This window comes from Nothobranchius furzeri, chromosome 6, assembly GCF_043380555.1.
Source record: "Nothobranchius furzeri strain GRZ-AD chromosome 6, NfurGRZ-RIMD1, whole genome shotgun sequence".
In the NCBI taxonomy this organism is placed as follows: Eukaryota; Metazoa; Chordata; class Actinopteri; order Cyprinodontiformes; family Nothobranchiidae; genus Nothobranchius; species Nothobranchius furzeri.
The window spans coordinates 72,045,750-72,073,475 of record NC_091746.1 but is presented as its reverse complement, the minus strand read 5'-3'; the positions used below and the strand labels follow the sequence as shown (position 1 = coordinate 72,073,475).

Genomic DNA, 27,726 nt, shown 5'->3' with positions numbered 1-27,726 from the left:
ACGTAGGAGCACTACCCAACACCGTGCACCCTTACGGACATCGGAGGACCACGTTGCTCTTAATTAGCCCCCTCCGACACCCTCTTGGATTCACTTTGTTCAAAGGAGCCAGTCTTTTGAACGGCTCTTTGAGGTAAACGACCGGCTCCCATGAAAGAGCCGTGAATCCCATCACTAATCTGGGTGCAAATCTCTGGAATGAGAGGTATTTATGTATTCCTTCAAGGTATGATTAGTTTGATTTGAAAGTTATTTTATGGTACACTTTCCTTTGCAGTGCACAAACTAACTGTGACTTTGTCCAGACTTGTCTAGATTACATGCCAGTATCATTCAAAAGGCAATTATCTTGAACCTTTTGGCTCCCATTGTCACTTCCTTTGGTGAAAATGCACAATAAGGCAAGTGTTACCAGATGTCTGAAAGTCAAAGATAGGGCGTGGTACAGTGTGTACTGACATCGGAGTAATGCAGAAGCAGAAAGAAAACTACAAGCACGTCTTTCTAATCTTCCTCCACCTGAGAGCAGTTTAACCTCCGGTATTCTCAGAAGACTGGGGTCTTTTGTCCTTTCCTACCAAAGTTTCCATAACAAACCAACCTGTTTAAATCACAAAGAAGGGGTTTTCCGACAGTAAAACTACAGTTTATCTGAGAGGTTTGGAGAACAATAGTCAAGAACCGACAGCTAACGTGGAGTCCACCACAATGATCCCGTATCCCAAACCGCAGAGAGGTTGTGTTTGTGCTGCTGGGTTTATTTAGGTGACCAAAGAAAACCAGATTCATTATAAATGTTTACCACAGGAGGTTTTATACTTTTTACTGTAAGTACAGCTGCCTCTGGTTTGGTCTGACAGCCACGGTGCATCTGAAGTCCTCTACCTGCAGAGATTAAATCAAACAAACTCAAGGAAATCAACCCTGGCTGTGCTCAGAGGTGAAATCTTGCTGGTTTTCGTGTGTCTTCTGGTTGTTTACACCTCCCACCTCATGTCCAGTCAGTAACTGTGGGCTGTGATTGGAGTGTGACCACAACATGACCACAGCTGGCCATCCTCACAGGCAAAAGCAGCTCAAGCAGCTCCGCCCGCAGACCAATATAGTGCCGAGACCACACAGGCAACTGCATGGCTGTTAGCTGCAAATATAAACCCTCCTAGGAATGTGATGAAAGTAGTAAAGATTCAGAGAAAACTCTTTTGTGACATGTTGAAATAGACGTCATCCTCCAGGATAACGTCCAACCGTGGTAACCGTGTTAGCGCTAATCTCAGTACAGATGTTTTCTTTGCTGCTGGAGCGGGTTCTGGCTCCAGTTCTGGCCACCACACCGAAACACTACAGAGCAGAACGAGTCTGAACCAAAACCACGTTTTCTACCAAGAAACGGCAACACAAGCCACCTGCAGACAAACGCCACTGTGCTACGAGGAATGCTAACAAGGATTAGCTGAACTAGCTCCAGAATAAAGACTGAGCTTTCCTTTGGGGGGACCTGATTTTGTTATAAATACAGATTTTTGAGTTTCAGATTGATCAGGAAAGTAGGACCAGCTTCTTCCATCAGTGTAAAGACACTAAAAGCAGGACCGTCCTGACCCAGAGATAAACTAGCCTTCTTTTACTGAAACAGGAACGCTTCTTCTTATTTACATTTATTAGACTTTGTAATTATTTTTTATCAGGATCTCCTAAAGGTTCTCTTAAAGGTTCCAGCTGATCCAGAATCTGATTCTCCAGCTTCAGCATCACTCCACCAGCTCCACGTCAGACCCAGAACTGAATTTAACACTTCACTCCCGATTTCTAAACTTCTGAAGATGTTCCAGTTCCACACCTGGCTCTCAGATGTTGGTTCTTAGAGGTTCTTACAGTAGAGTGAGAGGCAGGCTGCTCTCTGGTGGAACCCAGCTTCTAGTTTCCATCTGTGAGGCCAACACCCTGTTTTGGGAATTTCCTGTGTTATAAACCTTCTAGCAAAGCCTAACTCATACATCTCCGTCTGTGCGGAGACACGCAATGCCATGATTCGTCTTTGCGAGGGCTCTCCAAACAGCTCCCAAGGATGGATGGAGCCGAGCCCACTTTTCTAAAGTCTCTACAACACAAAAACACAACAGTAAATGGACTATCTTAAGCCTGGTTCATGCTTCTCCGTCAGCTCCGCAAGGGACAGACACGCACGGATTGACGGAAGCGTTTTGCTCTCATACTTCTCCGTCTCCTGGAGAGTGTTGCAAAGCAATTCCCCGGCAGAACAGCAGAGGGCGTAGCGCTGTTCTGTGGTATCCTGTCATGTATCGGTACAAGATCGTGTGTTTATATTGTTTTTTGTGTACATAAGAGACTTTTAACACGGACATATTTGTCTCTCATTCTCCCACCGCTTCATGCACTCCCCACCTCTAAACCCACGTTTCCTGTCATTTCCGTCCACAAATAAAAGCTTGCTGTGCATTTTTTCACTCCTCCAGTCACGGGAGAATTAAACGTTCAAATTTTTAGAGTTTTTTCGCGAGGTTCCTCCCCACTGCTGTCAGACTTTACAACAAATCTGTTGGATGAAGTGTACTCTGTATTTCTAAGCTGTATATAGTATGGTTTTTATTTTTATTTATTTTTAACCTATTCTTAAGGTATAAATTGTCTATTGTATTGAGTTTTTTTATCTCATTATGATCAAACTTATTGTATTTTAGTGTTTTCTCCCGCTGCTGCATAACTTTTACTTGGCTGTAAATGAAACAAATTTCCCACTTGTGGGACTAATAAAGGTTATCTTATCTTATCTTATTCTTCAAGCTTCTGTCGGCCGCTAGTTATCCTCGGCTCTCTTTGCGGCGCAGTAAACAACAGCGGCATCCTGACCAATCACAAGCTTGCGTGATCCGTCTCGTTCGACGGATGTTTAAAAAAGTGGGCTCGACTCCGTACGTACTTGCGTGCCTGCCGGAGCCCTACGCAAGGAGGGATAATGGCGTTGCGTGTCTCCGCACTGACGCAGACGGAGAAGCATAAATCAGGCTTTAGACTGGACACATGACAGGATACCCCAGAAAAGCACCACGCCCTCTGCTGTCCTGGCAGGGAATTGCTTTGCAACACTCCCCAGGTGTCCGAAGGTGTTGGAAGTCCGAAGGCAAGACATCTCCATCAATGTGTGTGGGTCTCTCCCTCGCGGAGCTGATGGAGGCATAAATTAGGCTTTAGGCGTATCCTGGCTCATCCCTTTAGTTACACTACTACAGGTGAACCTTTTAACCAAAAGAATTAGCTGTTTTACTCTGTTTACAAATACGTAAGAATTCTATGTGAAATAATCATAAAACAGTCTGACGTGTCACTCATGATGAGAGGAAGTTTATATTGAAGGAGATTTTGTTCTCAGCTGGCTGTGTGTGTGTGTGTGTGTGTGTGTGTGTGTGTGTGTGCGTGTGTGTGTGTGTCAGTTTTCCTCCTTATAAAAAGGCCAAAGTAGGACGTAGTTATTGGTTATAGTCAGTGAGTTTGTCAGATTACCAAGTCTGAGCCGAGTTAACGCTGTAGCCATGGGCATAGAGAAGGGGTGGGTGGGGTGGGGGTGGGGTGGGGGTGGGGGGGATATGGAGCATTTAAACAACATTTATCGGGCAGACTGGATATGTGTACCAGATATCTGTCAATCTGTAGCTCCAAGTACATTTTTATACTCCAGATATCCATGATGACATTCTTACTGTCCATAACGAACGCTTCAGATGTCGGACAAATGATGTCACGTTTCCCATTCGTGTGTGTTGGGTTGGCAGCATGAGACTGAAGTTCTGCATGTCTGACATGAAAATAGTTCTAGTTTAAATGTAAGTTCAGTTATTAAATAAAACTACTGACAGCTGGATGTTTTCCATCGTATCCATTTAAAATAAGACGTTTTATTAGAAACTCCATGTCTGGGGGGGTGGGGGTCTCAAACATGGAAACAGCTTATTGTGGGATACTGACTTCTTCTCCTCCATATTCGACACTAAAGTTTCACTCTGGATCATCTTTTTTTTTTTTTTTACTTTATTGACAACCAGGCCCATGTGTGTGCACCAGAGCAGAGCAACCAGGAAAACATGGAATGGTTTTCAGCAGTTTTCTTTGAGAATGATTGAAAGAGAGCAAGGTGGACTAAATGTGTGTGTGTGTGTGTGTGTGTGTGTGTGTGGGGGGGGGGGGGGGGGGGGGGGGGGGGGGGGGGGGGCAAAAGCATCTTTTATAGTAGTGTGGAGGGTTAGGGTTATTGTGTCAGAAGGGGACTTGCCCCTATGGCTGCAGCCCTGGTGGATACATAGCTGTTTAAATCGATCTGACTAGAACTTCGTTCTTACATATGGCACCTTTAAACCTTTAACTCCTACAGCAGATCTCTGAAAATCCAACATAATCTTAAATTAAAGATGTGGAACACTCGTTTAATCAATACATTTGCAGTGGTCTCTAATAGGAAAGAATGCCTTGTAAGTCATTCTTAGGGGGGAAGAAATATACCGGTGCACTAGTGATGTGTCGGTCGCGAACGAACCGGCTCTTTGAAGTGAACGACGGGAGCCAGCTCGTCATTGGGAGAACCCCCCCCCCCCCCCCCCCCGGTGAAAGCTACAGGCGATTGGTCAACATGGGTAACTGTGTGTCCAGACTGTCCACACACACAAAGCAGTAGGGGAGGGGAAGAGGGAGGATCAGACTCAGACACACACACAGCAGAGCACATGTGGGAGGAGGGAGACGAGAGGGAATGAGGAGGAAAAAGGCGAGCGAGAGGGAGGAGAGTGCGACGAAGACGGTGAGAAAATGAGTGCCAGCAGTCGAAAAGTGGAGATTTCTTAAAGTGTTCAGTTATTAAATCCATAGAAATGATAAATATTTGATATACTGCTTTTTTTACATTAGTAAATTATTTTACATATGGTTTAGCATTATTTTGGTTATAAATGTACTTTACACAACAGAAAATCTGAGGAGCCACTTGGGAGCCGAAAGAGCCGGCCCTTTTTGGTGAGCTGAGCCAAAAGAACCAGCTCTCTAAAAAGAGCCGGAATTCCCATCACTACGGTGCACCATGTCTCTGACCTAAAAGTTGCCCACATCCCAGCTGAGTTTCAGACGTCAGGATCCGCAGTCTTATTTCCCGATATGTGGACATCTCTCCTCTGATTGGCTAACAGCAACATGACTCTACCACTGACTCTGTTTGCGCTCCAACGTTTTATCTCCACAAATAACACAAGCCTGGAGGAGTTCTGCTGTGTGGTGGAGTTGTTAAAGCTAACAGTTAGCTTCTACGAGCTGAGATGTTCTCTGCTGTTTCCTGGACGCTAAACCAACAACAGCCTTCCCCGTCGTGAGTCCGGATGGGTGAGTCCATGAATGTTAGTGACAGTGTGACGTAGATCTGTCAGGATTTTCTATCCTAGAGTTTCACCGTCTGTTTTCTATCAGAAGCTACTGCAGCAGATAGGTGTAGGAGACTATTTTCATGTTCAGCCTGCAGGTTAAAGTCAGAGTGAGCTGTTAGAATCAGAAATAATCATTTAAAAGTTTTTTTTAGTGATCCACACCTGAAGCCCACTCCATCTCAACAATGAACAGAAAAGAAAAATCTTCTCACAGCATAAAAACCATTTGATTAAACTCAAAAATACTTTGTGCACAAACACAAACCCTTGTTAGCCTTTACTGGGACATAAACACCAAAAGTCTGATGTGAAATAATTGCTCTCGCCCTGTTTTCCTTCTGTAATCTCGTTAAAAGCCTTTTACGATCCCTCTGATTTAATACGTGTCTCCCTGCAGGATTAGCAGCTGCTGCTGGTCACATTTGGATCAAATGCTGCAGGAAATGTAACCACAAACTCAGAAACTAAAATATAATGTTTGTGGTGTTCTTAAACTTTAAAATGACTAATATTTATTTAAAATAACCACCAGACCTTTTGTTACATAACACCAAATGCCAGCAGCCTCTCCAACCACAAAGTATTTATGTAAACGTAAAAATGGAAAAAATAACTTAGAAAACATCTATAATGGCTTCACGGGACGAAAGCATCTGCATAGCACTAGCAGAATTCAACAGCATTTGAATACATTTTAGAGTGTAATTAACGGGTTTTACGGAACATTTACAGTCGGGTCTGGCGTCGAGCTGTGATTCTAAACTTGAAGGGTTTGAAGTTTAAATTGTGATTTTATCTGTAAGTCAGAACAGAAACAGATCAAACAGCAGCTTGAGAGCCAGATCAGACAAACGTCCCTACCGGACCGACTGTTTATTAGTTAGGTGAGGCAGGTGCTTGAGTCTTACACCTAGTGTCCCTTTTCAATAAAACAACAAAAGTGTTACAGCTGATAAAGGGTTAGGGTCTCATCTTTCTAATCAAATGGGACGTTGCCCCCAGTCCCGCTGCTCCAGGTCACCCTGTCCTCACCCACACGAGAAGCCTTCGAATGGCCACGCCCACCCATCCCCTGACTGGCTGCTGTGAGGCGAGGAGCTATCCAGGTGCGCATCAGAGAGTCGACAGGTGTGGGGGATTGTTAACATTTTCAAACGTCTCGTAGAAGCACGATTGCTTGGGCGGGGGAGCCTGCTCATCAGCACCCCAGCAGAAAGGGTCAAACTCTTGGAAGCGGTGATGGTTGTACCCCATGTGCAGCAGTACCGGGACCAGAGTGAATAGGGTGTGTATGTGTGAGCATGAGGGAGGGAGTGTGAGTGTGTGACTGTGTTTGTGTATGACTGTATAGGTCAGGTGGGGCCTTTGACTCCTCTCTTCTCCTGGGACCTCCTTTTGATGACATACATCTTCATCTCCCCTCCCACTGCCACACCTGGTGTGGGGTGTGGTGCCTTGGTCTGCCTGAGTGTTTGTGGCTCCCGGGTCAGGGGGTTTAAGATTTTTGGCGTCTGCCCGATCAATCCCGGTGGCTGCCTGGTGGGGGTGGTCGCCCCTGGGTCCTGGGTCGCTGGGTCCCGGGCTTGGCCGGCTAGGGGGTGGTAGGCTGCGGGGCGGGCCTGTGGGCTTGCCGCTGATATCTCCCGGGACTCTGCCGGCTGCTGGTTGTGGCCCCCCGGGGCGATCCTCTGTGCCTCTCGAGGGGGGCAGGGGCCTTTCTGGTTGCAGTCTCCTTGGGGTTCCTGTGTTCTGGGGCAGCACCTGGATCTCTGGGACTTGGAGCTCCTTCCATCTCCTACACATCTTTGGGGGGCGGATCTGTGGTCCCTCACACTCTCTGTTGGACGCTCCTATAGAGAAACCTTACATAAACAAGCACGTGTACACACACAGGTGCTCACATGGTGCTCTCATAAGTATGGACTTGGGCACGTTCAACACAGGTCTTAAGGCTATGGTTGGCACTAAATGCACTGTGATTTATTATTGTTAGACTGTTCAGTTAAGCAATGTTGATTTCATATTTCCTCATCAGGCTGACGCGGTGATAGTTTGCTCCTGATGTATTGTTGTTGTGCCCCATTTTTTCTATTCTTTCTCTTTCTGCAGGTCTAGAAGCAGACTCTTGTTCATTATTGTTTATTTTCGTGTTTCTAGAGGCAGCAGAGACCCGCATGGATGTAACAGGTGAGTTTTACACAAAACGTCTCATTTACTGTCAGTCCAAACGCATTCCATCCCATTTTCCCGTTGCTGTTTATTTCTAAGAGCTCGTCCACATTTGACGATTTGAGGACAAAAATTCCTCATTTCTAAACCCGAGTAGAAAACTGCTGAGTAACATCTCCACACAGCAGACTCACTGCTGGAGTTACTACGCATTGTTCCTGCACAGCAACAACATCTATTCTTGTTTGGCATTCAACCAAAGGCCAACTCCTCCCAAACAATATCCAGAACTCTAAAAATGACATCCCAGACTTCATTGTCATCAAAATCCATAATTTCTTGTCTGAGATGCTGGCCAAACCAAACACAGCTCTGAGTTTGTCGGTGGTGATGGAAACAACTGCAGACAGATGGGGTGGGGGAGGACTGGGGTTTCACATGAGGGTAAACCAAACAATATCCCCCATCCCCCCACCTCCACCTCCTCTGACACACACACACACACACACACACACACACACACACACACACACACACACACACACACACACACACACACACACACACACACACACACACACACACACACACACACACACACACGTTCTACTGGAGCGTAATGGGAGGAGGAATGTCTGAGGAACGTTGTCAGGGAACCACCTGGAATGTCTCAAATGTAGGGATGCACCGATGGATCGGCATTTGATCCCAATCGGCCGATAGCGCCCCTATCGGTTTTGATCGGAGTTTTCAAATTAGATCAAGGCAGACCGATCAGGTAGGGTTGTCACAGTAACCAGTGTAGCGGTAAACCCCGGTAAAAAAATAAGTTGACAATAATAATAACAACCGTCATGTTTAAAAAAAAAAACTATATTATCTTGGTGGGTTTACCGTGGCTGCGGTGTAGGCGCGGTGACCCTTACCAGCCACCGTATCCTCTGCTGAAGTTGCCGGCGGCACATGCACACTTTGTTGTTTACAACCAAAACTTTCTTGAAGCTAAAGCTGAAATAACGGCCAAAGGAGGAGACGGCAGCGCTCAGGACATTTATTATCCCTCAAAGAAGACAGTCGGAAGTACGGGCATCTTTTAGATATCTGAAGAATGCCGAGGGACAGTTGATAGAAGACGGCTATCCTGTTTGCAGCACGTGCAGAAAAAGTGTCTTTGAAAGGCAGCAACGCTTCAAATCTCATGACACATCTGCGTGACCATCACCCACAACTCTACAGTCAACGCAAGGCAAGCTAACGTTAGCGTTTTAGCTAAAATGCGTGATCCGAGGATTTGGGTTGAGGGAGAACGCAACGAGTCGCTATATAAAGCAGCCGCAGCGCCGCTACCTGCATATAAACCGTGTCGCGGACACCCCCATGTTGAAATGACACTATGCATTACGGGGCTCCCAGGGGCAGATAAGAGTTGGTCTCTCTCCGAGAATAATTATGAATTTAACAATGATTACTGCCTGATGACATTTTCCCACATCTGCAAAGCTCACTGGAAGGACACAAACCGAGGACAATATTTTCCTGATATAGGGATTATTACTCAAGTCACCCCGGGTTTCCACCGGAGCCGTCAGCAGCACGTTACTGCAGCAGCACGTCTTGCTCGCGTAAGCTGCTGCTTGGCCCTTCCCACCAGAGACGCGATGCAGCAGGGGAGCAGCCGTCACCGACAGAGCACGAAGTCACACGAGTGACTTCGTCAGTAAACACAACAACAAGCAGGAGAAAACTACAACATGGTTTGTGTTTTATGTTCTGTCCGTTTTATAATCGCCAATACGGACTTGAAAACAAAGGAGACCGCTAGCTAGGTGATAACTTCTCACGGGGCCGCACAGTTAGTATCCTTTTTTAAAAGTAAAGCAACCGGAAGGCAGTACGTTCTTTATTCCGAAAATCTCGGGAGCTTCTCTCCATTTCCGCGTCCGATTTCCTATCTTTCCTTCCCCAAAGATGTCGAACTTGACCCGTTTCAGAGGCGTCGCGCGTAGAAAATAGAACTAGCGCGTAAAGGCCGCGACATGCTGCTCCTGAGACGCGGCCGACTCGCGCTGCTGACGGCTCCGGTGGAAAGCCGGGGTAAGGGTAAAAAAGTATCTGATTAGAAGGCTACTTGAGTACTGAGTATCATCTGATCTAATATTTTTAAAATGATGACATCAAACAGACAAAAAATAAGAATTTATGGGAAAATATTGCTATTTTAAAGACTAAAGGGAAAAAATGTAAACAAATAAACAACATAATTAGAAAATAACACATTTTAGGCTAAATTTGGACACAAACTGAGGACAATATTTCCAGACATACAGGGTTTATTTAATTGTGTGAAAATGTAGCACGTTTAAAAAAAAATACCGCGATAATACCAAAAACCGTGGTAATTTTGGTCACAATAACCGTGAGGTTAAATTTTCACACCGTGACAACCTTAATACAGACCATTTTAGATTAGGTTGCATTTCCTTTATTCCCAGATTATGTAGTTTGTAGCACTCATTATAATGTTGTAGAAAATTTCTGGCCAATCCACGTGATCGGTATCCGTGATCAGCATTCTTTGATATCGGTATCGGTGATCAGCAGCAAAAAACCTGATCGGTGCATCCCTACTCAGATGCAGAACAGAATCAATCAGATGTGTAATCTGACGTTCCGGCACTTTCGAGTCTTTCTGCAGGAGAATGATGCAGCGGCACTTCAAATGTACACTTTGTTCAGAGTAAAAAGAGAGTAAATCCTGTAGAAAACAAGAGACAGCTGGAGTATCTGGGTGGTTTATTTATCTACGTGTAGCAGGAACACATCCATCCTCCAGATGCTGCTAACCAGGTGGTTCCTAAAGTTTGGGAACAATAAATGGAGGAGGGAGCAGTTGCTCAGGAGGTAGAGCAGGATGTCCAGGAAGGTTTCAGGTTCGATCCCGACAGTGAATTCTGCCGTTGAGTCCTTGGACAAAACACTGGCGGTGGTCGGAGGGACCAGTGGCTCGGCAGCCTCGCCTCTGTCAGTGCGCCCCAGGTCAGCTGTGGCTACATTGTCATAACCAGCAGTTGAATGTGTGTGTGAAAGGATGAATGATGCAATGTAGTAGGGATGTAAGAAAATATCAATATGGCAATATATCGCAATATGTTTTCTGTGTTTTTATATCGATATTCTAAAGCCATGCATCGTTTTTGGAAGAATTTACATGCAAACATCTGTGTATTTTCTTTTGGTGCAATTCAAACGTTGACCACTAGTTGGCAGCAGTGTGCCATGTGTTATGTTTCCCTCTGTTCTGGTTCAGATATCTCATGTTAAACATGTTACGTATCAGTTTGGATTGTTTACCGAATTTCCCAACGATAAATTCAGTCTAAAAATGGCCAATAACGTCTGAATGTGTCGCAATATATGGTGATACACCGTAACGGCTCCCCTGTATCGTGATACATATCGTATCGCCAGAATTTCACCAATACACATCCCTACACTGTTGTGTAAAGCGCTTTGGAGTCCTCTGACTCTAGAGGTGGTATACAAGTGTGGGTCATTAATCATGATCTTCATGCTTCTTTTTTGGGAGTATTACCTAAAATTTTGAAGCTTTGAGTCCTTTTTTCTTCATCACATGTGCTCTACAAGTAACACTGGGCCTACTGGATTACCTCAAACCTGGAATTCTTTTTGTCTTCTAAGAATTTAAACAGATGATCAAGAAAAATGGCGACAAAGAGGCTATCAGAAGATATTGAAGAAATTAAGAAGTCCCTTAACTTCATGTCGGAAGAACTGAGTAAGGTGGCAAAGCAGCAAACAGGACTAATGGACTTAATTGAAGAAGTAAGGCAACTTAAGACTGTGATTAAGGAAAAAGATAAGAGGATTGAAGAGTTGGAAAGAAGAGTTGAAGATCTGGAGCAGTATACAAGAATGGAAGATGTGGTGATTTCTGGTCTGAAGACAAATCACTACACCTATGCACGGAGTACAGCAGGTGACAAGGAGGGAGAAGACGCACCTAGAGCTGAAAAGGATTTGCTTGAGCAGCAAGTTATTCAGTTTTTTAAAAACAAAGACATTCCCTTGGATAGTAAAAATATAGCAGCATGTCATACTATTTCACAAAAGCATAACAAGATGCCAACTATTATACTTCGATTTGTGAGCAGGAAATATAAAGTTGAACTGTTGAAGATGGGAAGGAAATTAAAGGGAACCGGAGTGTACGTGAATGAGCATCTTACAAAGAGAAATGCTGACATCGCACGACAGGCAAGACTTTTAAAGAAGGAAAGGCACATCCAAGACACCTGGACAAGGAACTGTAAGGTATTCATAAGACTCAATGGGTCACCAGAACAAGCAAAAGTTGTTGTTGTTAGAGATGTTGCAGATCTTGAGAGATTTAAACAAATTAAATAGAATTCAGTGGAGAAATAGAAGTACTTTTGTTGCTGACTGTGAAATGGACAATATCTGATAAGTGTGAGAAAAAAAGCTATGTATGCAAATGTGTGGAACATTTCATGAGTTAGATAATATTGATCCAGATATCCACCTTTATCACAATGTTGATATGACATGTGATTATTATAGTGGGGAAGAGTTAGATCCTAAGATAAAAGGTTTCTCGTTAATTCACTTTAACAGTCGGAGTCTTTACAGTAATTTTTTTAAAATCAAAGAGTATCTTGATCAGTTTCAAAATAAGTTTGCTGTGGTGGCAATTTCAGAAACATGGTTGAATGATGACAGAGAACTGCAGGATGGACTAGAGGGTTATGAAATGTTTTGGCAAAATAGGAGGAATAGAAGAGGAGGAGGGGTCGCTATATTTGTTATATCATGTCTTAAATGTAAAATTGTTAACAATATGACCGCTGTGGTGGATAACTTGATGGAATGTTTAACTATTGAAATTCAAGTTGAAAGATCTAAAAATATATTAGTTAGCTGTATTTATCGTACACCTGCATCGTGCATGGATCAGTTTATGAGAGAAATTTCTGTAATACTGGAGAAACACAAAGAAAAGACAACTTTATTTTGTGGTGATTTTAATATTGATTTATTGAAGGCAAATGATCACAATAAGACATCTGAATTTACTGATACAATGTTTAGTTTTGGGTTCTATCCGTTGATTCTAAAGCCCAGCAGAATAAAGATGGATAGTGCCACTTTGATTGACAACATTTTCTTTAATAAGATAGATGGTAAGATACACAGTGGACTGTTAGTCACGGATGTAAGTGATCACTTGCCTGTCTTTTCAGTGCTTGAAATGAATAATCAATTTAATATTCGAGAGGAAAAGATTGATTACATTGGTAGAATAAAAACACCAGAACACATTGCAGCTTTTAAAAGAGAATTAGAAAATTATGACTGGAAAAAGGTTTATGTGGAAGACACTAATGATGCATATAATGCATTTCTAGACATATTTTTGTCAATCTATGACAGCCATTGTCCACTGAAAAAGTTTTCTGAAAATTTCAAAAAGAAAAAACCATGGATGACAAAAGGTCTGGAAAGAGCATGTAAAAGGAAAAATAAGTTATATAAGATTTTTTTGACAAATAGAACTAAGGAAAATGAAGACAAATATAAGAAATATAGAAACAGATTAACAACTATTTTGCAATATGAAAAGAAAAGTTATTATGAAAAGCTGCTTCAAAAATCTAAAAATAATATAAAGGCTACCTGGAGTGTACTTAATAAGATAATAAAAAAGCAGAATAATATATGTTTTCCAACATGTATTGTAAAAGAAGGTAATGTAGCGATTAAGAATATTGAGAGTATAGTCAACGAATTTAATGATTACTTTGTTAATGTAGGTCCCAATTTGGCAAAAGAGATTTCTGTACCAGGAAGACATGATGACAAATTTTTAAATTTTACTTCTTATAAATGCAACTCAATGTTTCTTGGAGGAGTCTGTGAGAGTGATATTATAGATGTGGTGAGTAAATTTAAGAGTAAAAAATCCATGGATTGTGACGGCCTTGATATGTCATTAGTTAAAGAAGTTCTTCATAGTATCCTTCAACCGTTAACTTATATTTGTAACAAATCATTTCAAACCGGAATTTTTCCAGATAAAATGAAAATTGCCAAAGTGATCCCAATATATAAAAATGGAGATAAACAGGTTGTGTCAAATTATAGACCAGTATCTTTGCTGCCTACATTTTCAAAGATTCTTGAAAAACTATTTGAAAACAGACTAAATTCTTTTCTGGAAAAATATGATTTATTGAATGACCATCAGTATGGGTTCAGAAGAAATCGATCAACATCTCTAGCAGTAATGGAATTTATTGAAAATATTGCAACAATTGTGGATAAAAAACAGATTGGAATAGGTGTGTTCATTGATTTACGCAAAGCCTTCGATACGATAGATCATTCTTTACTGTTACAGAAATGTGAAAGATTTGGTTTAAGAGGTGTTGTACAACTTTGGTTAAATAGTTACTTGGAAAGAAGGTTCCAATATGTGAGTATTAATAATATGAAATCTAAACTTAGACAAGTAACTTGTGGAGTTCCGCAAGGATCGGTGTTGGGACCAAAGCTATTTTTACTTTATATAAATGATATTTGTACAGCTAGTGATATTTTAAAATATGTGATGTTTGCTGATGATACAAACTTATTTTGTTCTGGAGATAACATAAAGGAATTACTGAAAACAGTGGAAATAGAATTGATGAAGTTAAATAGATGGTTTGTATTTAATAAACTATCACTGAATGAAAGTAAAACAAAATTTATGTTGTTTGGAGGTATTAAGAATAATATTGAAGTAAAATTAAATCTAAATAATGTTGAAATTGAACGAGTAAATGAGACTAAATTTTTAGGAGTAATAATTGATGATAAACTTTGTTGGAAGTCTCACATAGATCATGTGAAACGGAAATTATCTAAGTCTATTTCTATTCTTTATAAAGCAAGAGATTTATTGCACAAGAGCTGCCTTTATTTATTGTACACTTCCCTTTGCTTGCCTTATATGAGTTACTGTGTGGAAATTTGGGGGAAAACATACAAAACATATCTGGATTCAATTTTTAAATTGCAAAAAAGAGCTATTAGAATAATAAATAAAGCGGGATATAGGGAGTCCACAAACCAATTTTTCGTAGGATCAGCTATGTTAAAATTTAAGGACATTATATATCTTAAAACTTTAGAAATGATGTATAGAGTGGTGAAAAAGAATGTTCCAATTTGTATTTTAAGTATGTTTAAATTAAGAGATGGAAAATATGATTTGAGGGGGTCTTATATGTTTGAAATACCTAAAGTGAGAACTAATGCGAAGTATAGATGTGTGTCGGTTTTGGGAGTGAAGTTATGGAATGGACTTAATGATGAACTGAAGATGTGTTATTCTTTGTCGTTTTTCAAGAAAATTTTAAAAAATTGCATCTTCCAAAGTTATAGAAACTTAGTTTGATGTCCAACCTTGTGTTGATTTGATTTCTTGATTTATCATTGTTTTTTCTTTAAATGTTATGCACCTTAGCTATCAGCCTTGGTTAAGGATTTGATTGTCTGTGGGAGTTAAGGATAGGCTAATTATAAGCCACTAGGCTTCAACCTATTCCTTTTTTCGGTTGCTTGATTACTTTTATGTAAAATTGATAAATTGTTGTTGTTGACCGAATAAAAATATCTATCTATCTATCTATCTAAAATAAAAAATTATATTATTATAAAAATCTAATTATGAGACAAACCTGTAGTAATGAGACTAACCAGTTTTTATAAATGAAGAATTAACATTTTTCTTTAACTCATTCGCTGCCAGCCGTTTCCTGATCGCTAAAGCCTGTCACTGCCAGCGTTTCTCACCATTTTTACTGTATTTTTTAAAGAATGACAGAACGTTGTGCGCTAGGATGATGTCGACGCCAAAACAACCTAAACAAAGCGGTGACTCACCTCTTACATCAGGAAGAATTCGCGCGTGTCGAGCGTTATCTGTTCTTTCATAATCCGTTGTTGAATTGTGATCAGCAGAAGCTTTTCCGGTTCGCGCCTCACTTTTTTTTACAGCAGCGTCCCAAAACGATCTCCTAACACATGGATGTTCTGCTTCCTGATCACAAGACGTGTGACGTATGCAGATGAAGGTCAGCTTCAGAGCTGACATGTTTGTTCTGACGGTGCGGGGGCTCGTCCGACACCCACACAGTAAAAATCAATCAATCAATACTTTATTAATCCCAGAGGTAAATTAGAGTACAGGCAAATGAAGACTTTGTCATTGGCACACTGGTCAGGATCAGGAGGTTTTGGGACTTCATAAGGCTGGGAAGTTTGGGAACTACTTCTCTAAACTACAGTTCTGTAAAAAATTGCTTCACGGATAATAAACACTCCACCCCCACTCCCAAAATCTGTCTCGTCTTTCTTTAGGCTTCCCTCTGACATACAGACCTGAACAGACCCGTAACCCTTTACTAGTCACCCCTAAACCCAAAAGTAGTTCGCTGCTGCTCCAATGCTTTGGTGTTCGTGGTCTCTGTGGACTGAAGGTTACATTTCCTCCATCTAGTTTTGACTTGTTGATTTCTGAAGAATGTCTCCTTCACCCGTCACAGCACACGTGTAAAATGTTGAAAACTGTTTTCCAACACAAGCTGCTATTTCCAGGAACTGCAGACAGGAAGTGAACGGTCATCCAGTGACGGTGGAAACTGGAGGTGGATGTTTGTGTTCGTCACTTGAGAACCCGCGGTTTGAATAAAATAAAGAATCCCAACAGGAAGTGATAAAACCTGTTTTATTTTTCTGTTTTGAACGCGTTTAAACAGGTTCTTCTTATTGGTTGTTTTATATTCTGTTTTGAACCAGCTTTAAAAACAAAAACCCAAAATAAGTGTGTCCAGTTTTTATTATGTAGAAACTTTCCAGCAGATCGACTGTATTACTCCTGCTGAACTTTGTGTTTAGGTGGCGGCCACAAGACTCGTCTGTTTCATGATGTATTTATTTTACAGCCTCAACAACCGCGGCTGATTCAGACTTTGTTTATGGAAGATGCAGAAATCAGGCAAACCGCTCCAAACTGTGGCGGGTTTCACCATCGCCTCGGCTCTGCCAGTGAAAACAATACCAGCTCTTGTTGTTCTGCTTTGTTGACGGAAAACTTCTGACTCCACTTTGACCTCGTACATTTGTTGTTGTTGTGCTGGGCTATTGTTAGCGGCTAATTAAGGTGTCTTTTATGCAGATTCCTATTTGTTCTTTCTTTTATTATAATTTAAGACAGTTTTGTTTTTGTTTAGCGCGTGATAAACGTGTTTAACCTTTAACAGAAAGGAACAAAGTTTTTTCTCAGAGGGCTGAAAGATGGTTCGCACCTTAGGCCCCTCCCACCTCTTCTGATTACAGCCTCTCGTTCATGAACACACACCTCTGGCCGGCCAACACAGCTACAACACACAGTTTTACTATTATTATTCTCAGGTTATGCGGTTTAACCACATGTATTTATTTTAAAAGAATAAACAGTCTTTTGTATGATAAAAATCAATAAAGTTAAAATTGTGATTTAAATGTAAAGAAAGGGAGAGATAAAATTAATAGGAAGGAGGTAATCAGTGGATCCCGGGAAAGCAGAACAAGGAGAGGGTGATGAAGGTCCCACCACAGCCTGACCAGGTGAGTTTAAAGGAGATCACTGAGTCCACTGATCTCAGGCTCAGGGGGAGAGAGGTCCAGAGTCTGGGGGCCACAGCAGCAGATGATCTGTCACCTTTGACCTTTAGCCTGGTGCTGCACAACCAGTGGTCACTGGACCTCAGGGACCTGCTGGTGTTGTAGGGACTGAGAAGATCACCAATGTATGATGCAGGGTATCTGCAGGTTAAAGGGAGCCAAATTTAAGACTATTTAAGACATTTTTAAGGCTACTTTGACCACATTTATGCAATTTTTAAAAATTAAATTTAAGATATAATTTCCAGCAATTGCCTGGAACCGGTGCAAACCACGTCGTGAACGTGGGATTAGCCATCCAGTTACCATCAAACTTGCACTTCCCCGTGGCGCAAGCTCCCACTAGCTTAACCAGCTAATGTGCTCATCTAAAAATAGCCCCCTTTCACAACCAGCTGAATGTGTACGGTTCTGCTTACGCCAGCATCATACACAAAAATGCTGAACACTAGAAATTGACAAAAATTTTATAGAAATAAAAGAATCTTGTTTATTGGGTCTTTGGTAATTTTAGACCTTTGGAAACTGTATTTAAGGAATATTTGTCATTTTTAAGGATTTTTAAGGCTTTAAATTTGGAAAAGCTAATTTAAGACTTTTTAAGGACCCGCGGACACCCTGATGATGGTGCTTGTCCATGTAAGGACCTATAGACCAGAACCAGGATCTTGAAATGAACCCTGAAGTTGACTGGCAGCCAGTGAAGCTGGAGGAGAAGCGGGGTGATGTGGGTGTGTTTGGAGGACTTGGTCAGAAGCCGAGCACAGGCGTTCTGAACCACCTGTAGACGGTTCAGGGAGGTTCTGCTCAGACACGTGAAAAGAGAGTTACAGTAGTCTAAGCGTGAGGAGATGAAGGAGTGGAGAACTGACTCAAAATCAGAGCGGGACAGAATTTAACAACTTACTTGTTCACAAGAAAGGTTGCCAACTCTGCATCCGCCTAGGTATGTTCTGGAATGCTCGCAGATGCTGTGTGATGGACATCTGTACGTAAGCGGTTGTCTAATGCTACTGGATAAAGCTGAACGGTGCTCAATTCAATCTACATTTCAAACTACATGGTGCTTTACGGAACGGTGGACACGCTTAGCAAAATATAAACGGATGTATTTCCTACATTCCCTGTTGGGAAAAACAGCCCAGTCGGTTACCAGCATATGGTGTGTCTTAGTGATGGTATGCTGCTCCAGCAGCTAAACCTGCACCAAAACACAAACATGCTGGTCTACACCGGTTTTCCAGAAGAGTTTGTCACTTTCACGGGTTTCCAGAAAATCCCACACGAGTCCTGAAAGCAGGAAAACTCTGGATTGCTGCTTAACTTATTGGTAAAGCTGATATGAGTCTTATTGAAGTGCTGAACTTAAGTGGAAAAAGTAGATTAAACAAAAATTATTTTTACAAACAAAACAACATTTGGACTTTTGAATTACAAATTAAACACAATTAGCTACAACTGGTGATGAGCAACAAAAATATGATACTTTAGAGCAGGGATTCCCAAAGTGTGGTGCTGCCGCTAGGGGGTGCGCGAGGTGAAAAGTGTAATGGCTGCGGAGCTCAGAGAAGTCTGTCATATGTCACCATTAGCGTAGAAACTCATTTGTGGGTGGGCCTAAGAAAAAGTAAGTGGGCCCAACAAATGTAATTGAAAACAAGTATATTTTTGTGCGCGCGTGCGTGTCCTCCACATGTGCCCTAGCTTCATAATAACAATGCGCCGAGCTTCAGCACTCTGGCCTGCGCATGCCGATATGTTCCGTATTTGATCATTTTTAACGGTGTTGGAGGAATCTGAAGGTGGCGAGTCATTCTGGCAGATTGTAATTAACACCTGTCTCATGCAGGTGTTCTGACGTTGTAAACCTCACACACAGAACATTGTGGATGTAACTAAATAACAAGAAATGATTCCCATTCAGGCTATTAACAGCGCGCTGAAGATCTGAAGTTCAGAGTGCGTCTGTCAGAGGTCAGACGCGTTCCAGCGGAACCACGGCTCACGGGTGCACAAGTGAGCACATCTGGGCTGGGCAGAAGTCATTTTACAACATTGGTTTAAATAGCGCCAAATAACGAGACGCGGTGACTTGAGCGGCTGTGCCGCGCGCGCACACACACACAGATTCAATAAGCGCACACGCTGCTTTAACTCCGGCGCGCCGTCAGACTGAAGGCAGAAATGAACGCTGCCTCCACCGTGATAAAAACTTTTAAGAGGTTATTTTTCATTCAAGGTCAAATTAAGATATTAGCTTCTGGGATGAGTCGGGTCCGCTCCAGCCAGTGACTCCTCATGAACCTGACCACAGCTCATGTTACTGCAGCATTTGTTGTTCCAGTCCGCATGACAGCGGATCGCAGATTCAGCCACACCATAAAACAGCAATAAGTCGGTCTGAGGTAAAAGTGAACATCATGGCTATATCTTGTCCCCTATTGACATTTGATTACGCACAAGTAGGTGATCAGCTCAGGTTTACGCAGAGCAGAAGGAAGGAGAGCGCTCTGGCCGCACAGGTTAAACGTTCCTACTTTAAGAAAACCGTTAAATTGCATTGTTTATGTGCTACCTGGGCACTCTAAATATTTATTTAAAATGAAATCAAAGGAAATTGTAATGGTATCGAATGTTTATTAATTACTATTTAAAAAATGAAAGTGATGGGGAATTTTTTTAACCCTGTCTGTTTAGCTTGACATCTGATATATACCGTAAATCCTCTAATACAGGCCGGTATTCAATTAAAGGCCGGGTCTCCAATTTTGGCCGGTGTCGGAGTCAGCGGAGGTGAATAATGGCCGGTCTCTTATTGTGGCCGGGTGGAATGTAGTAACAAGCAAATATGAGCGTCTCAGCGGCAGGGTTATAGTCCCCAAATCAACCAGCAGGAGGCAGTAGAGGTTCACACAGACCTTTTTTAGGCTTTTTCTTCAACGTTTTGTAACGCTACAGACACGATCCTCTATCACGCTCCTACCACACAGAGCCACGGTGTCAGTTAACCATGCTAATTCAACCCGCTCCACAGAACACACATCACCTTCCCTGTGGCTTACATAACACTCACACAACACGCAAATCAACACATAGGAACTAGCAGAATGATAGGAAACACATATAACACAATACCCAGAATGCACCTGGCTTACAACCCCAGCCAGGTCATTACACTATCAAGTTCAAAGAGAACATGCTGATTATGCTGCAGAACACTCTGGGGAGCAGTAGCAGGGGTTGTACGAACTAGTCGACTTCACTATAGTGACTTTTTATGCCTGTCGTCGACTAGTCGCTGTCACGTGATAATGACCGGCAAGATGCAGCCCTCGGAAAAGACAGCAGCCTTCTGTCAGCAGGTGACAAGCTCCTGCGCTCAGGGGGAAACGCGCTGTGTCAGAGCATAGGTAGTGACACGCGATCGTTCATGTCGGTTCATTTCCTTTAATGTTTTCTGTCTTTTATTTGCGCCTGATGTGTTTTGCTGCATGCTGTGGAGCGGGGCGCTGCGCGCATCACCTTGTCCTCCGACGCAAATTCCACTACCTCCGCTCCGCTCCGACACAAACGCCGGAGCAAAATCGGTCCCGTTGTAGTCAATCAGAGCAATTCTACTACTGCGGCCGTGCTCCGGCAGTGCGGCGCCGTGCGCCGCCCTCTGTTCCGGCAAAAATAGAATCGATCCTATTTTCGCCGGAGCACCTCCGCAGTCAATGGACAGAAATCACAACCGCCCAACAGGAAAAGGAGCAAGCACAACTTCCTTTTTTCACAATAAATCGATAAACAAAAGGCGTTTTTTGTTTCATATGCACAGGTTTAACAACTTTTAACAACTATCAATGGCGGCTGAACTTTAAATGCACAAAAATAAGCCATAAATACAGTTTCTACTGTCAAAGTAGTCGCCCTTTGTTGATCCAAACACTGCTGATCTCTCAACACAAATGATGGGCAGATTAAACAGTTCATTTCGATGCTTCTCCCACACAACGGGTGTTTGGATCTAACTTCCGCGTTTATTGCTCGGACTGTATGATACGGCCGCCAAGCAGCGAGCGCTCCACTGTTTTTGCGGTCGGTAGATCTTTTAGAACTGCAGTTCAAAGGTAACTCATAAGGTGAATATATATGAACCCAGGTAGCAGTTTCTCTTTAGGATTGAGAGGAGATGCAGGAAGATAATAAACAGACAGGACAGAAAAATAGTCAAATAAAAACAAGTTAGTTTTTGTACCTGCTGGTTGCAACAAACAGACACCATTGAAGGTAATCAGAAGTGAGGACCAGAAAATGAAATAATTATTTTAATGTTTAGAGCAGCAGGAACTCCGAGAGGCTGCAGGCGCATTAGTGAGTTTGCGGCCGCTGCGCAGGGGGAGGGGGGAGAGGGCTGAAGCAGAAACTACCGTTGTTAAAAGAAATGTGTTTACCTTTGAAAATGTGGGCGCAATTTTAATTGTCAAAAACTCCAACGAACCATTAGTTCATTTTGCTCAAATAGCTTGAGTCAAATACAGGCCCGGGCCTGTATTAGAGGATATATATATATATATATATATATATATATATATATATATATATATATATATAGAGAGAGAGAGAGAGAGAGAGAGAGAGAGAGAGAGAGAGAGAGAGAGAGAGAGAGAGAGAGAGAGAGAGAGAGAGAGAGAGAGAGAGAGAGAGAGAGAGAGAGAGAGAGAGAGAGAGAGAGAGAGAGAGAGAGAGAGAGAGAGAGAGAGAGAGAGAGAGAGAGAGAGAGAGAGAGAGAGAGAGAGAGAGAGAGAGAGAGAGAGAGAGAGAGAGAGAGAGAGAGAGAGAGAGAGAGAGAGAGCCATGCCCCGATGTGGGGGCTGGGGGGGGGGGGGTGCGTCGACATGGTCGGGACATAGAAGGGGGTGCGTGGCTAAATAAGTTTGGGAACCACTGCTTTAGAGTATTCTCTCAATAGTGATACATCTGAGGATACTCTAAATAAAGATGTAACTTTGCTTTTCCTGCTGTCCTTTCAGACTCACTAAAATGTTTCTGTGTTCCACTCAGAGGTGGCTAGTTTAAAACCATGAAGGTCTGAGTGTGCTGTTGATCCAGAACTGGGATCACTACTGAGTGATTTTAAGGTATTTTTACTCACAATGCTAGTAGGATGCATTCACTTACTGTGGTTTATGCTAAGCTAAAGCTAAAGGAGTAAAGCCAGGTCAGGAGAATGACTGGGCTGGTTAAAAAGCTCAACTTTAGGTGGAATATCGCTTTAAAACTAGGGATGTCCCATTCCGATATCGTAAGTAATTCGATATCGGTTCAAAAACACTGTATCGGATTACATCGGACTGCATCAAAAATCTCCGATATAAGCAATCTGTTAAGGTTCAAATTTTTGTAACCAATGGTTAAAATAAAATGTATTTTTTTTCATAATCATGGTTGCTGACGGTTTTTCTCTGATTGAGTAATATCACTTGATCAAGCCTTTCATACACCCACACTACGAAATAGGCAAAAGTATGTGCGATTTGTACTGATATCGTATCGGGTTGATATCGGTCAATAATGAAGGCTGCAATATCGGTTTCTTACCGGAAGTGAAAAAGTTGTATCGGGACATCCCTATTTAAAACACACCCTTATTAATTCATTGATCTAAAATGACCAACGTCGGTTCAAACTGATGTATCTGAACCTACAACTGAATGTGTGTATGTCAGAGTTGGGGCTCCTTACAAACGTGTATTTATGTGTACATTTTATATACATGCTTCAAGCCAGTCGTGTCAGCTCGTCAGACGCAGACATTTACTGTAATTATAGGTTAAAGCTGAAGCATTCATAAGCCTATCATATTGATGATGATTCTGTCGCCTCTCTGGGTGTAAACTCTTAATTATATAGGTGTCTGAAGAATGTCTGTCTGGGTACAAAACTCCACTTTTCAGTTCATTGACCCCTGCTTTAAAAGCAGGAGAGAATGTTTTATTTAAAACAAAGAAACATTACCAGTTCTTATGAAACGTCATCATCAAGGTAAAACATGCACCCCAACTGCATCCTCATACAGCAAGAAACATTTATTTATGTGAACTAATTCCTAGGAATGTTTATGTTTATTTATTTGGCAGACACTTTTATCCACATGGGCAGTATCGCCTTGGGCACCAAATTACCTAGAGCCGGCCCTGTCCAGTACATAATTTATTACATGTCCACTTCAGTGGGCAGCGTGCATTCTGAGCATGAAATATGTTGGCTTGGCTTACTGAAGTCCAAACGGAGGGGCTCAAATGCAATAAAGTCTTCAACAGCTGTGCTTAATAGCAAAAAACAAATAAATAACAATTTTGAGTACCTGTCCACTGTAGTGACCGTTATGCATCAAAGGGTTGAAATAAAAAAATTGTAACTAAGGAATAACTGTGGAGTTGCTTTTTCCAATGTGTGATGGGTGGGTGGACTTGGGTTTGGGTGAGAGGCATGCAGGCACGGGTGGGTGGGTGGGTGGGTGGGGGGGGGGGGGGGCACATGGGCAGTCTCGCCTTGGGCACCAAATTACCTAGAGCCGGCCCTGTCCAGTACAAATCAGAGACCTGTCATCTACAGAAATACTCAGATGACTCTGAGTACAGAGAGCTGGTGGAGCGCTTTGTGGCATGGTGTGGAAACAATCATCTGACCTTGAACGTGAACAAAACAAAGGAGATGATTTTAGACTTCAGAAGAAACAGGGTGGAGTCAAACACTGTTTCCATCATGGGAGAAGAAGTGGAGATGGTTGAGGAATACAAATACCTTGGAGTTCACCTGGACAACAGACTGGACTGGAGAAAGAACAGCGAAGCCGTTTACAAGAAGGGACACAGCAGACTGCACTTCTTGAGGACGCTTAGGTCCTTCAATGTCTGTAGCAAGATGTTGCAGATCTTCTACAAGTCTGTTGTTGAGAGTGGAATCTCTTCAGCCATCGTCTGTTGGGGTAGCAGCATCAGAAGCAGGAACCTGAAAAGGCTCAACAGCCTAATAAAAAAGGCTGGTTCTGTTCTGGGGACGACTGTGGAACTGCTGGAGGAGATGATGCAAAGAAGGATTCTCCAGAGAATCAAGAACATGATGGACAACCCTGAGCATTCTCTTCACAAGACTGTCCGACAACGGAAGAGTGTCTTCAGTCAGAGGCTTCTTCAGTTTCGCTGCAACACTGACCGCTACTGGAGATCCTTCCTGCCAACAGCCGTTGTAATATACAACAACTCTTTGATGACTTGATTATTATTATTATTATTATGAGCTACTACAGCAATCAGTTTCCCTCTGGGATTAATAAAGTATTTTTGAAGTGAATTGAACTGAATAGAAGAAGAGCAGTGCCAGAACCGTAAATACATTCTCCATACACAAACAACTTCTGGTGGTGGTGGTGGTGGTGGGGGGGGGGGGGGGTCTAACAGGGAAATGAATGAGATTTTGTTGATCTGATGACATCATCATCTATTGGCAGAGTAGATGTTGATTGAGGCCCAGCTGGCGATGAATGAAGTCCATCTGGTGGTAGTTGAGGCCCAGCTCGCTGTAGTTGGGGGCTAGCTGATGTTGATTGGGGTCCAGCTGGTAGTGGTTAAGGTCTAGCTGGTATTGGTTGTAGTCCAGCTGGTGATGGTTGGGGTCTAGCTGGTGTTGGTAGAGGTTCAGCGGGTATTGGTTGAGGTCCAGCTGGTAGTGATGATGATGTGAAGCCTTTTGAACCAACAAAGCTTTACAATCCAATTGTATTGAAAAAAGGTTCAAGGTTCGATGCTTCAAAACTCTGTGAGGACATCTGCTGGTAAATGTTTGTATTTCATTGTATTGTCAGCCAATTCTACTGAAAATGAATGGTGTATTGAACTTTATGGACAAATAAAGCATTAAAAAGCTTCCTCGGGATCATATAATAAAAGTATCTTGAATTTGAACATTACATTAAATATACTAAAATTGCTTTTCTTGGTGTGAATACTTGAAATGAAACAATGTTCATTTTTATGGGATACGTGATGAAATATATCTAATTTACACATATTAACATTCTCTACATATTCAAATATTTTACTTTTCACATTTTTATTGGATTATTAGGCAGGAATAATTAGCTCAATTTATGTATCTTTTTTAGAAATAGAGTAACAAAATGAAGATTAGAAAATTCACATAAGGATAGGACATACTAAATTCCATTACACGTACAACCAAATGGAAAAGCTCATCAACTATTATATTAATTACCAATAAAAGAAGAAAAATCATACCAAACTAGATTTTAATTTAATTAAAGGAAAATGACAGATGGTCTAAAAGATATAGCCCTACAATATGCACCAAGTATTACTACTATAAAGGTAACTTACAAGACTAGACCAAATACATTTTCAAACCTTATTTGGAGAGATTAAATTGAAACATTCCCACATCTCAGAACGCCCTCTTTTTGCTACAGGATCCATTTTTGCAACTCTGTGTTTAATCACTGAATACTGAATCCTGAACCGTCAATCTCAGGTCATACAAACCTGCGCCTCTCGGTTTGCGTTGCTTTAAATGTTTGAAACAACGTGTGAAGCGGTCACATGGGTGGAAGGGTGAATCGAAGCGTCGTTGCTCATTGGTCACGTGACTTTCAGTAAACAAATCAAGCTCCGACACAGTGCTTTGCTCTGCGGTGGTTCGTTTTGGTGATACAAGCTTCGAATCCTGCGTGTCACAGGTAACATCACTACCAGCTGGTGATGGTTGGAGTCTAGCTGGTGTTGAATGAAGTCCATCTAATGTTGATTGAGGCTCAGCTTGCAATAGTTGGGGTCCAGTTGAAAGTGGTTGAGGCCCAACTCGTGGTGGCCCAAATAGCGGTAGAGGTAGCCCAGGTTGCAATTGACGCACCCCATGCGGCAGTGCAGGTAGCCCAGGCAACAATAAGGGTGGCCCTGGTAACAGAGTAGATTGCTCAGACAGCAATGGAGGCAGCCCAGGTAGCAGTGAGGGCAACCCAAGCAGCATTAGAGACTGCCTAGATAGCAATGGAGATAGCTGAGGTAGCAGTGAAGGTAACCCAGGCAGCACTGGATATGGCCCAGATAGTATTGGAGGCAATCCAGGTAGCGTTGGAGATAGCCCAGGTAGCAGTTGAGGGTACCTAGCATCCAGGTATATGCTCCTTGACAAAGGACCTGGATTTATTTCAATATCTCCAGCCAAAAGCAGGACCAGCAGAAGGTGTTTAACTCCCAAGGAAGATTTAGACAGCTGCAACTGTTCATGTTTGCTGGGGGTGGCCTGGCATGGCCCTTACCCAATATTCTTGTGAAAAGTAAGTGCTGACTCACCCTTCTTGGAAGGAGGGCTTGGTTGCTGTTTTCATCCTTGTTCCATGGAAAAGATAGGCATAGTAGTAGATGAAGACAAACGGAAATAGATAGCAGAGAAGTTGATGGCAAAATCCACCATCTTTTAGGTTTTTGAGTTTTTTTTTTAGGTGAAGACACAGGACCTGCTAGACTGTGTGACTGCACCACGGCGGCCATCTTGCCACACCCAGCCATCCTCTGAATCAGAACAGCACTATACAAATGTGGGTCATTAAATTAAATCAGTTTATTTACATAACACCAAATGGATCATTCCACAGACAACCTGCTTCTTTAATCCGACAAACCCACGTGCTCCCAGAAGACTCGGTCTGATGAGCTTCTTAAGGGTAAATGAACCTTTTTTCCAGTTTTTGTTTTTGTTTATTCTTTGTTCCTCTCTGTTGGCATCAGTTGTGGATTTCTTTCACAATAAACAGACTTATTGGTACAAGAACATCACATTTCCAGAGTTTTTCCTTATTTACTGTCCAGTCCTTTCATCCTGCCTTCATGTGTAAGACTCGCTCTTTTATAATAATTGTCGTGTATGTTTTCCAATTATAAAGTCACATTATCTGATACTGGCAGAAAAACAAAGCGTTTTATTAATCAATAACAAATCTTTGAATAACCAAACTAAACATTGTAATTGTGGCACTTCTTTTGACAGCTGAGACAAATCTGTCTGGCGCTGCCGACTAAATCCCAATTATCTGGAAAAACCTCCGTCAGATGATCTTCCTTCTGTCTGCGAGGAAGCTGAATCATTGTCATGCCACTGAACATCTGTCAGCAGCTGTTTTTCCCCTCAACTTGTCCCTACATGTCCCTAAATAATCACCCCCCCCCCCCACACACACAGTAAGCATGAGTGTGAAAACAGATCAAAATGTCTTCATGTTGTACTTTTTTCTTTGCATTTAGTGCATGAGGGCTCCAGCACACCAGTGACCACAGGAAGAGTGGGAGAAAAGAGGAGAGGTGGACCACGGAGCGGTTAACCTCATGAC

At 42.3% G+C, this 27,726-nt stretch overlaps 2 long non-coding RNA genes across 2 annotated transcripts in view; one reads left to right on the top strand and one right to left on the bottom strand.

The window, feature by feature from the left end:
• Nucleotides 1-27,726, bottom strand: part of LOC139070376 (uncharacterized) — a 49,929-nt gene that overhangs the window by 8,752 nt on the left and 13,451 nt on the right. The gene's annotated exons all lie outside the window — the stretch shown is intronic.
• Nucleotides 25,996-27,726, top strand: LOC139070378 (uncharacterized). The gene is made up of 3 exons (XR_011520906.1): nt 25,996-26,076; nt 26,995-27,063; nt 27,641-27,726. It is a non-coding gene; the product is annotated as an uncharacterized lncRNA (long non-coding RNA).